Consider the following 13458-nt stretch of genomic DNA (forward strand, 5'->3'; position numbering starts at 1 on the left):
CAGCATGGGGAACGTAGAAAGGCTGCCACACTCTGGCCGTTACCTGCAAAAGCAGCTTAAAACCTGTGCTAATGGTCACTTCATGTGAACAACTACTGCATGGCTGTAAATGAGACCTGCCCACAAAATGCCTTGAGGGAGGTAATGGCCAAAAAATTGCAAAATGTGACTCATACTTTAAGAAAAGACTTTGAAGAGCTAAGCTGTAATCACAGTTTGAAAAATAAAATGGACATGCCTTAAAGCTTAATTTCAACGGATTATGAGACACACACAAATTCAGCTACAAAGAGGTTTCAGCTGGTACACCTCAGAATAACCATCAGCAAGAAACCTATAAACAATAAATGCTGAAGTGTTTGTGGAGAAATGCATAACCTCAACTTTCAGTTGGACGTACCCTTGAAAGATCCACTAATGAGAACAGAATGGAGATGCCTTTAAAAGGTACACATTGAGCTACAATATCATTCACCAGGCCCATTCCTGGACCTGTAACCAAAGAAGACAGAATTGGAAAGGCACAGGAAGGCAAATGTGCACTGCACAGTATTACAATAGCCAAGATATGGAAGTAACCAAAAAGTCCAGCAACAGATGAGTGGACAAAGAAGAACTGGTACAAGTACAGACAAAATATTAGCCAAGGAACAAAAAAGGACACATTGCCCTGTGCAGCACCACAGATGATTCTAGATGTAATCACACAACCTGGAGTAAGTCAGAAAGAGAAAGACACATATCCTATGATATCACTTATAGGTGTTACCTAAAAATTGATACCAGTGAAGATATTCCCACAGAGAAGGGCTATCAGAGATTCATTAAACAAATTTATGGTTCACCAATGGAAAGGTGTGAGGATTGGATACATTAGGATATTGGGGTTAACAGACGTATACAAACACAGGTGAAATATATAATCACCAAAGACCTACGGAATACCAAGAGAAGACTACTCAACATTCTGTCATAACGTACATGGGATAAGGATCCCAGGAAGAATAGACATATGTTTATGTGTAAAAGAACCATATCTTGCACACCTACAACAAGCCAAACGTTGTAATCAAACTTGCTGTAATAAAAAATAAAAAATTAAATTAAAAACACGAACAAGAAGTAGTGAGACAAACTTGAGGGGCTTTCTCCTGGCACATTCCATTCTAAATTCCAATCTAGAACACGACTTCCATTGAGGCTCTGTTGCCCTAGTAACCAGATTTGGTAAGGGAGAACTGCTGCCACCTTGTGGCCGTTTCACACAACAGCAGCTTTAATCCCAGCGCTAATGTTCAGTGGATATTCCAAATCATTACAGGCCTGTAAATGACACCTGCCCTGAAAACAAATCCTGGGGTCATATATCGAACAAAAAATTCAAAAGACGTCCATATTTCAAACCGACAGTTTCAAGAGGCGTATTTTACGCACATTTGTGTTCTGTTTCTTTTTCTTTCTTTCTTTTTTTGTTAAAAAAACAGGAATGGAAAAAGGCTGAACATCAGGAATTAATAAAGCCATGCAAATCCAGTGTACAGAGACTTTCACCTCACAGCCTTCAGGATGATCATCAGCAAAAAAAAGTCTACAAAGAATAAATGCTGAAGGGGTTTTAGAGGACTCTGTACCCTTTAGCTGCTGGTGTGATGTAACCTGGTAACAGCCAGTAGTAGTGAGAACAGAATGGAGGTGCGTTTAAGGGTAAAAATGGAGTTACCATGTGATCCGGTAGGCCCACTCATGGGCCTATCACCTGATTAGACCAGAATCAAAAAGACACAGGCTGGCAATCCTGCACTGCAGCAACATGTACCATCCCAAGACCTGGAAGAAACCAAAATGTCTATCAACAGAAAGTGCACCAAGAAGAAGTCGTCCATGTACACAATGGAATATTAGCCATGAAAAAGCATGGAACAGTGCCGTTGGCACCACTATAGAAGGATCTACAGATAATCACCCAACTTGAAGTAAGAAAGAAACCGAAAGACAGACATCCTATGACATCACTTATAGGTGTGACCTAAAAATTGATACCCATGAAATAATTTCCAAGAGAAGGACACACATAGATTCAGAAAACCAAATTATGTTTAACCAAATGGAAAGGTGTAAGGAATGTATGAATTAGGATATGGGGGTTAACAGACATGTACTAATACATATGAAATATATAATCACACAATACCTATGGAATACGAAGAGAGGTCTACTCAACACTCTATAATAACATACACGGGAAAGGATCCAAAGAGGAATAGACAGATACATTGATAGGATGAACCGGAGACTGTACACCTAGGAGAATCTACATTTTTATCAAATTTATCAAATTTGCTCTGATAATTAATAAAAATTAAATTTAAAAAACAAACAATAATTTAGGAGATATAAACTCTTGGGGCTTTTCGCTGGCACATTCCACTCTAATTTGCAGCTTACTAACACGATTTCCAGGAAAGCTCTGTTGCCCAAAAACCCAGAGTTGGAAATGTAGAAATGCTGCCGCCTTGTGGCCGTTTCCCACAAGAGCAACTTTAAACCCACAGCTAATGGTCACTTAACATTCACAAGGACTCAGGGCTGTAAAGGACACCTGCCCTAAACAACTGTGCGGAGGTAGGGAATGGCCAAAAAAATTCAAAACTGCAAATTTTTCGAGAAAATAATATGAAGAGGTTAATTTGGCTCACTCTTTTAAAAAAAGGAAAATGGATAAAAGCCCAACCTCAGTAATTATTAGACTCGTGCAAATCTAATCTACAAAAAGGTTTCAACTCACACCACTCAACTGGCCATCAGCAAAAAGACTACAAACAATAAATATTGAAGGGGTTTTAGAGAACACTGTACCCTCTAGCTTCTGGTGAGATGTAAAGTGGTAACAGCCAATAATGAGAACAGAAGGGAGCTGCAATTAAAATAAAAATTGAGGTACCATTCAATCCAGCAGTCACACCACTGGGCCTCTCACCTGAGACCTGAATCGAGAAGACCCGGGCTGCAAAATCTGCACTGCAGCCTTATTCACAATAGCCAAGACAGTGAAGCAACCAAAATGTCCATCAACAGATGAACAGAATATTAGCCATGGAAAACAATGAAACACTGCTATTTGAAGCACCATAGATGAGCTTGGAGATAATCACAGAACATGAGGTAAGTCAGAAAGCAAAAACCTATATCCTATGATATCACTTATAGGTGTTAACTAATAACTAACACAAATGAACATATTTCCACAGAGAAAGACACTCACAGACTTAGAAGTATGCTTATCTAAAAGGATAGGTGGGGTGAATGGAAAAATTAAGATTAGGGTTACCATACATGTACAAATACCTATTAAATACATATATCAAAAGACCGACCATATAGCAAGTGAGGTCTATGGAACTGTGGAGACGTCCCAATCACCTGACTGCTCTCCGACCTGCCGTGAATTGGAGACTGAGACCAGGCACGCCTCTCTCCTCCTCCATTCACTCAGGGACAGACTGGGGGTCATGGGAACCTCAGAATCGAAACCAGATTCTAAGACACCCCTGGGGTGTCTCCTAGCCAATTTTACAGCCCTCGGTTTCTCCCAAGTTCTCCGTTGCCGACGGCTTATTTTCTATTCCACTGTGGCCAGGCCACAATATTCTCTAGACAGTCAATCCAAATGGCCTCCTGAAGGGACTTTCAATTTTAACATCCTCCGTGATCTAGATAATTACTGCCGCAGGATGGGCAAATGATCCGAGGTCCCCTATGTTCAGGCCTTCTGGTATTTATGCTCCCGCCCCTCCCTCTACGTCGATTGTTCCACTTCGCAGATCTTTCCTGCCAAACAGGCATCTCCTACATCCAAGCCCCTAATTTCCTTTGATGATGACTCCTCTCCACTAGGTGACCCACCCGAATCTCTCACCTCTCCCCACTCCAGAGCTCCTCTCCAGCCTCCACCCAACCCTGAAGCGGTCCCTCCTCATCCCGCAGCCGCTCCGGCCCATCCAACCGCTCCCCCGCCTCCCTCAACGGTTTCTCCTCCCTTGCCTCTTGCTTCGCCAATTAGTGCACATACACGCTCTCCCGACTCCCAAGATCCAAATCTCCTCTGCCCTCTGAGGGAGGTAGAAGGAGCGGAAGGATTAGTTAGAGTTCATGTTCCCTTTTCCCTCCAAGTTCTCTCTCAAATAGAAACGCGATTAGGCTCCTTTTCGGCGGACTCTTCCCGCTACATCAAATAATATTGCTACCTCTCTCAAGCTTACGATCTAACCTGGTATGATATCTCTGTGATCCTATCTTCTACTCTGACCCCTGATGAGAGGGAAAGAGAATTCAAACTGCTGCCCGAAACCATGCAGATCAGGTTCACCTTACTGACAACTCCATGCCTGTCGGAGTGACTGCTGTACCTGGTACCAATCCAGGCTGGACTTATCAGGATGGCCAAGATGGCCGTCATAAACACGACCTCATGATCCAGTGCCTCCTGGCTGGCATGCAGGCTGCTGCTCATAAGGTAGTCAATTTTGAAAAACTAAAGAGATAATCCAAGAACCTAACGAAAATCCAGCTATCTTTCTCTATCTCCTTACAGCGGCCTTAACTTTCTACACCCAGCTGGATCCCGACACCCCGGCAGGGGCAGCGGTCCTAGCCACCCATTTTATCACCCAATCAGCCCCAGACATCCGAAAGAAATTAAAACGGGCAGAAGATGGCCCTCAAACCCCTATTCGAGATCTGGTAAAGATGGCCTTTAAAGTCTACACTGGCCGTGAGGATTTGGCAGGATCCAGCTGACAGGCTCGGATGCACCAGAAGGTGGCCCTCCAAACCCAACCTCTTGTAGCCGCCCTAAGGCCGGCCATCTCCCATGTATCACAGCATCCATGGGGTCTGCAAAAGGCAACCCCGCCAGGGGCCTGCTTCAAATGCGGAAAAGGCCACTGGGCTCGCCAATGTCCCCATCCCCGACCTCCTTCTAAGCCCTGTCCCAGCTGCGGGTTAACGGGCCACTGGAAGAGTGACTGCCTTACGACTGGCCCTCCCTCAGCGTCTCCACGTGGGGGGCAGGCCGACCCAATGGCATTACCACTCGAACTGCTGGGATTGGCTGACGACTGACAGCACCCGGACTCGAAGATCCCCATCACCCTCACCGAGCCCAGGGTAACGCTACAGGTAGCGGGTAAGCCCATCTCATTTCTGGGGGACACGGGGGCTACCTATTCGGTCCTGCCTACTTATTCCGAGCCAGTTTCTCCTTCCCAGATCTCGGTCATGGGTATTGATGGCAAACCATCCTTCCCACTCCAGACCGGTCCACTCCCATGTCATATCGAAGGACTCCCTTTTACTCATTCCTTCTTAGTCATACCATCCTGCCCAGTTCCCTTGCTAGGCCGAGATGTCCTTTTCCACTTAGGGGCCTCCCTCCAGCTGGATAGACTTGACCCTAAGGTCCCCTCCTCCCAACTCCTGCTTCCTCTTCTCGGCCTGTCTCTAGAACCCTCCCCCCCCATCCCCCTCTTCCAATCACACGGAACCCAATCAATCCCCATGTCTAGGATGCTTCTAAGCCCATAATAGCAACACACCATTCCCCCGTCCTCATCCGCCTAAAGGACCTCTCCAAATTTCCATCAAGGCCCCAATTTCCCATCTCTGAGACTCACCTTAGGGGCCTACAACCTATTATCACCAGACTCCTAAACCAGGGACTCTTTATCCCCACTGACTCCCTGAAACACCCCCATCCTGCCTGTCCGCAAGGCCTCTGGGGATTATCGCCTAGTCCAGGACCTCCTCCTAATCAATGAAGCCATAATCCCTCTCCACCCAGTAGTACCAAACCCATACACCTTGCTCTCCCATATCCCCCCATCCACAACCCACTTCACGGTTCTAGATCTCAAAGATGCCTTTTTCACTATCCCCCTACATCCTGACTCGTATTTTCTCTTCACCTTTACCTGGACGGATCCGGATACTCATACTTCCAGTCAGCTCACCTGGACAGTTCTTCCCCAGGGCTTCCGCGAGAGTCCTCACCTCTTCGGTCAGGCGCTGGCACAGGACCTCACTTCCTGCTCCGGTACCCCCAGCACACTCCTTCAATATGTAGATGACCTCCTGCTTTGTAGCCCATCTCAGCCTCTCAAGACAACATACTGCAGATCTCCTCAATTACCTTGGCTCTCGTGGTTATCGGGTCTCCAGCCAAGGCTCAGTTATCTGTATCTTCTGTAACCTACCTGGGGCTCCACCTTACCCCCACCACCAAAGGTCTAACAGCCGATCGCACCCGGATTATCCGTGAACTCCAGCCTCCGGAAACAGCGGAACAAATTCTTTTTTGGGCCTTATAGGATTTTTCCGACACTGGATCCCTAACTTTGCTCTCCTCGCTAAACCCTTATATCTAGCCGCTAAAGAAACTCCTCAAGGACCCCTCACCTCTCCTTCCGCCGTTCGACAGGCCTTTCTCACCCTCTGTAATGCTCTGATATCTTCTCCCCTTTCTCTGCCCAACCAAAACCAACCTTTTCACCTTTTTGTAGATGAACGGGCTGGAATAGCCACTGGACTCCTTGCCCAGCCTGTTGAGCCTTCCTACCGCCCCGTGGCTTACCTCTCCAAACAGCTAGACCCAACCATTCGGGGATGGCAACCATGCCTTCGGGCCCTAGCAGCAGCAGCCGAACTGACCAAACAAACACTACAGATACTCAACCACACAGGAATACGTAACATCTCCGACTGCTTTCTATGTGCCTCGCTTGGCCGGCCACCCTTGGCTGCTGTCCCACTCGACCAACCCTTCAATTCTACTTCCTACACATCCCAAAACCCACCTTTTTCCCCGATAAAAGTCCCCATATTCCTTGATTCAAAAAAATCTCACCATCTGTTACGGCAGCCACCCAAATCTAGCTGATACCGGGTTTCTTTGCAACACATCCCTCACGGTAAACACATCAATTGAAGCACCACCAGGCATGTTTTTGTGGTGCAATGGTTCCCTCACAAAAGAGATCAATTCTTTCTCCCCCTTCCCATGTATCCCCGTTACTCTCGTCCCACAACTCACACTGTATAGCCAAGCCGAATTTTCCTCGCTAATCACGCCGCCCCTTACCCGACAAAAAAGAGCTATCTTTCTTCCTCTGGTCGCAGGCATCTCTCTCGCCTCCTCCCTGGTCGCTGCAGGCCTCGGGGGGCGGGGGGGAGCTCTAACACAGTGTTTCAACATCCCGCGACTTAGAACATAAGCTCCAGCTAGCCATTGAAGGCTCCGCCGCCTCCATCTCCTCTCTCCAGTGCCAAATCACCTCCATAGCCCGAGTCGCTCTCCAGAATCGACGAGCCCTGGATCTCCTGACGGCCGACAAAGGAGGTACCTGCTTCTTCCTACAGGAAGAATGCTGCTGTCAACGCCCTCCATCGCTTAAGAGAAGAACTCCAACGCAAACACCAACAGTCCGCCTCCCCAATTCCCGATTGGTGGCGATCCACCCTCTATACCTGGCTAACACCAATCTGAGGCCCCTTAATTCTCATCTGTATCTTGCTCATGTTTGCCCCCCGTTTTCTTAGGTTCCTTCGCCGGCGCATGGAGGAAGTCTCTCGGGTGGCCACAAACCAAATGTTCCTCGGTCCTTACACCTTACTTCCTACAGAAACCCCCACTGGTCTCCCCTAAGCCTCGGACCTCTGGTCGCCCGACTCCCCTTTCGACGCCCCCATTCAGCATGAAGTAGCCAGAGATCGGAACGCCGCCCCATTACACCAAAGATGTCGGGATGTAAGGCCAACTGGCCCGAGGCAGGGGGACGCAATCAGATTCATGGGTTGCATCAGACCGAAACTCTCCGGACCACCCAGTTCCAGAAACTGACCTGGAGACATTCCGGACCACCCAGTTCCAGGAACTGACCTGGGGGATTTCCACCCGGCCCAGCCTTCCCGCCTTTCGAGGGACGGGACTAGCGGTCCCAAGACTGATGTAATCGGCATCAGATAGTGCCACGACACCCGAAGAGACCAGATAAGGAATTCCCTGCGCCCTCCCAGATTCACCACACCCCTTTCCCTTCTTCCCCTATAAAATCTTGCCCAGCCCTCGCCCGGGGGCGACTTCTCTGGTCCCTTTCTCTCGACCAGTGAACCTCGCCCGGGAGCGCCCCCTAATAAAGCTCACTTGAAGCTTTCCTCTGTTTCGCGATGCCGTTTGTTAAGATCCGACCTTACACTTACACATCAAGGATGGCTCTGAGCTGAATTTCTGCAAAACAAGACTATCCCGTGCAAAGAACAACCCAGTAGAGCTTTGTATCCCATCAGCTACAGGAAGAGAATGGCTGCCGGCTACTGAAAGCCAGCAGCATTTACAACTTAACTCCCATGGCCTCTGCAGGGGTACGTCTGAGTTTTCTGTTTCTGCCCCTGTACCAAACAGCTCTGGTGTAATTCCTCGTTCCTTCCTCCACCCACCCCCACCAACCCCCGTCCCCTTACCTGCGGTCCGCAGCCCTCCGCTCCGCGCTCGGATGCCGCTGGGGTGCCAGGGACCCACGGGACGGGTCGTTCCCAGCCGCCGAGCGCTGGCTTCCTAGACCCCCGCCAGCTCGCGTGGTGCCGACGGCGAGGAGCCCCGAGGACGCCCCGCGCCAGGTGCGCTCTGGCCGGGACGCCCACTTCCAAGACACTCTCTTCCGGCAGAGGCGCGCAGACCACCGCCGCGCTCAGGTGACCCACAGCCAATGCCGAGCAAGACCCGCCCCGGCGGCGCCGCGTCCGCGCGGCGCAGCACAATCACGGCGCTCCAGGCACAGGCGCCGGAACGCCCACTTGCAGGACATTCTCCTCCGGGAGAGGCGCGCAAACGGCCGCCGCGCTCAGGTGACCCGCACCCAATGCCTAGCAAGACCCGCCCCGCCGGCGCCGCGTCCGCGCGGCGCAGCACGATCTCGGCGCTCCAGGCACGGGGGGCGGGCGTCTCCTCTCCCGAGAGGCAGCTAGCGATGCCCCCGGGCGCGGGCCCCTGCAGCGCGGAGACGGCTCCAGGCTGGACTCACCGACACCAACGCCGCCAGGAGGAGCGCTTGGCAGGACTCGGCAAACAACCCAATGTTTTAAATGGAAAAAGGGCTTCAAAAGACCCTTCTCCAGATAAGACATACAAATGGTCAGCAAGCACATGAAGAGATGTTAATCGTCATTAGTCGTGATGAAATGCAAGTTAACACCACAACGCCGACCCCTCCACACACTAGAAAGCCTACAATCAAGAAAGCTAAAAATAACAAATGTTGGCAAAAATTTAAAGAAACTGATACAGAGTTTTCCATAGGGAAAATAACTTCCGGAGGTGGATGCTGAGAATATTTGTACAACGTGAATGTAATTAATGCCATAGAACTGTATGCTCAAAATGATTTAAATGGCAAATGTTATGTGGGGGGTTTTAACATAATTTAGCCCCTGCTTTATACCAGACCCCAGAGTCGAAGCTTCTCATCCATTTTCTCACTTTTACTTAACCTCCTAGGATCTTCACACTCCAATTTAACAGACGAAGCTGAGCCTGAGAGGTTAAACTAAGTGACTTGCCGAAGGCTCACTCGGCCAAGTCTACACTGTTCAATGTTGCTGTATTTACTGAGCACCTACTAGAGCACCTACTGAGCAATACCTCCAGCACCTGCCAGAGACATTGTAGAAAGACCAGGATGAACGGGGGCTGAAAGCAGATTACAAAACATGGGTACATCCTGGGGCCCTGCTCTCAAACACTGAAGTTTCTTGGAGTGGAGGGGATGGCTTGTGTCACACTTGTGGAGCCTTTTATTCCACGCCACCGCACCCCCACAGAGGAGGGAAGCAGCTGGCCTGATACTGAGTATTAGCTCAGCTGGGGAGGAGTCCTGGGGCTTTGAAGAAGGCATCTCCTGCCCCACTCCCCACATTGCCCCCTAGAGTCCAGTATGTGGGCACAAGCATCCCTGTGGCGGGGCAGGAGGCACGTCTCACGGCACCCCTCGCCTCCCGCCCTGCAGTAATGACACTGTACCCATACACCCGCCACAAGGACAATGAACTCTCCTTCTCTGAGGGCACCATTATCTGCATCACCCGCCACTACTCCGATGGCTTCTGTGAGGGCATCGGCTCAGAGGGGTCTGGATTCTTCCCCAGGAACTATGCGCAGCCCAGCTGCTGACAACCTGGGATCTCTGGGATGCTGACCCAAGCACCGCCTTGAGTGAGCCTCTTGAGTCCCACACCAAAGCCTGCTCCAGTCAAGACTGGACCAGACCGGCACGCCTCCTGGGCTGTGAGCTGTGTCTCTTCCTTTCCCCCATTGCAGTGGGAAGGCGTCCGGGTAAAGAAGAGGAGGCACCCAGAGGCCTGCTGGAGACAGGAAAGAACTGGAAGCCAAGGAGCTTGGTGACCTTATCCACAGGGGACCCTTACGCCATGCAAGACAGGGTGTCCAGCTGCAAGTGCCAACTTTGAATAAAATTCTGATGACCTCCTGATGATTGCCCTGCAGGGCTAGCGGGCCGAGGGACTGAAAGGCAACCCACCTGTAAGGCTCCTGCTAACTGAGCCTCCTCTGCCTGCCCTAAGCAGCAGTATCTCCCATCTCCTCGGTGCTCACTGAGCCCTCCACACTAGACCCCTGTGCCCCTCTGCGAAGGTGGGCCGCACCCTGCTCTTTTGCCTGTTGCCTACTTTGTTGTGTATTCAGTCTTGGTGCCCCAGGCTGGGCACTCCTCCAAGAGTGGGGACCAGCTCCCTCACTTAAGTGGGGCTCTCTGAGAGCAGAGCTCACCTCGCCCTCATCCCCCAGACGGCAGCGTGAGACACCTCGCTCACCTCTGCCCCTTCACCTCCTTCACAGCTCTGAAACCCCAGAAGAGGGAGGTGGGCCTTGGGTTTCCACTGGCTCTGCTTTAAAGCATCATGGCTTTCTCTTCCATACGGGAGGAGGGGGGCTCAAAAGGGCCCAGTCAGTGGGGCGACCTTGGTTAAGTCCCTGCTTTCTTGCTGCATAGACGAGGCTGTGCTGCAAGGAGACATCTTCGGGCTCTGTGAGGTCCCTGGCTGGCCAGACTCGAGCCCCGGGACAGTGTGCTACCTCTTTCCACCAACAGGAGGTGACCGTTCCCTCCAGCTTTTTATCCTGTGGGGATGCTTACAGGGTGGGGTTGGGGGAGGCAAGGAGTGTAGTGTAGAGTCACAGTAGGTAAAGCAAGATCTAGGCCTGGGACCGTTGGCAGGGAGCACCACCTCTCTCTGTGGGGAGTCCAGTGCGGGGGAGGTGGGGGGAAACATTTCGGGGCCTAGGTCCTCTGGACAGAAGACTGGAGGAGGGAGGCCACGCAGCCCAAGGCAACAGTTAACCACAACGCGGCGGGACATGTTCCTTCTCGACCCTGACAGGGAACCCCGTCCTCCCAACTGAGAGGACAAGGTTTGTGGAAACACTGCTGCCTGCTCAGATATGCGCGCCACGCTGCTGCGGCCGGACTCCGGAATTCGCTTGCAGTGGAACTGGGGGAGGCAGCCGCGCTGGGTTAACTGCACAGATGGGGACAGCTCCCAACTCCCTCCTCCAGTCCCCAAATGGACCAACCTGGGATTCCGGGAAATCCTGGAGGGATATACCGAAACGAAAGGGAAAGGGAGTAATAAAACTAGCTTTCTCTTTCCCGACCCCCACCGCCCCACGCCCTCCCCGCCCGGGTGGCCCCTGCAGGCCACGTCCTCAGCACCTGATGCAGGTGTAGGCGCACTTCGGTGGAGGTTTCCCAGGGCACCACCCTGGCGCGGAAGGAGCTGGGCTCGGCCTTCTGCGCCTCCTGCATAAGGCGGTGCATGGGATAGTGGCGGCGCAGGAAGGCCATGTCGCCGCCTGCCAGCAGCCCCATGGGGCAGAAGTCGTTGGCGCCGTTGCTCACGTAGAAAAGGTGCTTGAAGGGCAGGCCGTCGTCGGCCTGCTCGCGCAGATAGTCGCTGAGCACCTTGTGCTGGCACATGTTGGCGGGGCAGCGAGCGCAGCTGTGCGCGTGGAAGGGCTGCAGCGCCAGCAGCCCCCAAGGGTCGGGCCCCGACGGGTTGCTGAAGATGCGGCAGAACAGGCCGTGGTGGCCGGCGGCGCGCAGCGCACTCTCCACGCCAAAGGTGTTGGCGTCTGAGAAAAACCTCAAAGCAGGCACCCTGCTTGGCCACAAACTGCAGCAGCCCGCCTGTGCCGGGCGACAGGGGGATGGCCTCGTAGATGGCGCGCAGGTCCCGCGGCCGCACGCCCTGCTCGCCCAGGTACTGGAAGACGCGCTGCATGTACTCGTTGTAGAAGCCCTCGCGCTAGGTGGCACGCAGGCTCTCAGGCAGCCGCTGGCCCGCCGCGGCACGTGCACGACGGAGTCGTCGCTGTTTTCGTCCACGATACTCTCGTCCAAGTCGAAGGTCAGGAGGAAGCGTGGCGCGCCGGGCACAGCCATCCCACTGTCCTCTACCAGCTTTGTCCTGAGCGACCAAATCCTTTTGTGGTCACCAAAAAGAGTCCCTCAGAGGAAAGGGGGACAGGACCTCTGAGCTTCTCCTGCAGGGTGGGGAGTGGCGGCTGCAGAGGTCTGTCCCGGCTGAGTCTGGAGTGTCAAGAGTGGGGAGAGGGCCTAGCTGAGGTATTTGGGTGCAGGATGGAGCAAGGGGCGCTTACAGGAATTGGAGGGGACGCTGCATCTTATCCATCCCCGGATTTCTGGGCTCCGGCTCTCACGAGTCCTTCCAGTCCAGAGGGTCCGTGAATGGTGTGCATCTGGGCCGTTCCCTCCACTTGCCCCCCATCCCCATGTTATGTATTTTTAACCACAATAAAAAAATGAATGAAACACTGATAATACATGTTACAACATGGATAAACATTGAAAACATTCTAAGTCAAAGAAGTCATACTGAAAAGGCCACTCATATCACAACCATCTTGTGTGCTTTAAATCAATAGCAGTTTTGAAAATGAGGGGATGGGACGTCCCTGGTGGTCCAGTGGTTAACACTCTGAGCTCCCAATGTAGGGGGCACAGGTTCCATCCTTGGTCAGGGAACTAAAATCCCGCGTGCACAGTATGGCCAAAAAATAAAATAAAATTAACGTCACTGGCCTGGTTTGGATCATAGCATCGTCCTTGAACCCATCAGAGCACCCACAGGATGGAACATGGGATTGGCTAGATGTGGATCATATGCCCATCTTCAAGGTGGGTGGAACGTAGGTAGCATCAGCCCTCTGGAACTGTTTGGACTGGAAACAAGTAAGAAGTTCCCAAAGGAAAGCTGAGGTTCTGGACTTTGGCATGAGAACAGATGCTGGATTGGGGAAAGCGGCAGATTCCACACCACTGACGGCCCACTGCACAGCTGTGGGATCTGAAGGCCAAGGAAGGAAGGGGCTGA

General features: G+C 51.7%; 1 protein-coding gene and 1 pseudogene across 2 annotated transcripts in view; one reads left to right on the top strand and one right to left on the bottom strand.

The window, feature by feature from the left end:
- Positions 1-1582, top strand: part of LOC308610345 (uncharacterized protein) — a 46984-nt gene extending 45402 nt beyond the window's left edge. Inside the window, exon 3 of the mRNA XM_081259518.1 lies at positions 1485-1582. The gene's annotated coding sequence lies outside the window, so the exon portion shown is untranslated. The remainder of the gene's footprint in view (positions 1-1484) is intronic.
- Positions 1583-11600: 10018 nt separating this feature from the next.
- On the bottom strand, positions 11601-12964 carry LOC308610343 (phosphoethanolamine/phosphocholine phosphatase-like; annotated as a pseudogene). Its single transcript has one exon. The product of its transcript is annotated as a phosphoethanolamine/phosphocholine phosphatase-like (transcript).
- Positions 12965-13458: the final 494 nt, after the last annotated feature.

The sequence above is a fragment of the Mesoplodon bidens genome (genome assembly GCF_964165515.1).
Source record: "Mesoplodon bidens genome assembly, contig: HAP1_SCAFFOLD_512, whole genome shotgun sequence".
NCBI lineage: Eukaryota > Metazoa > Chordata > Mammalia > Artiodactyla > Ziphiidae > Mesoplodon > Mesoplodon bidens.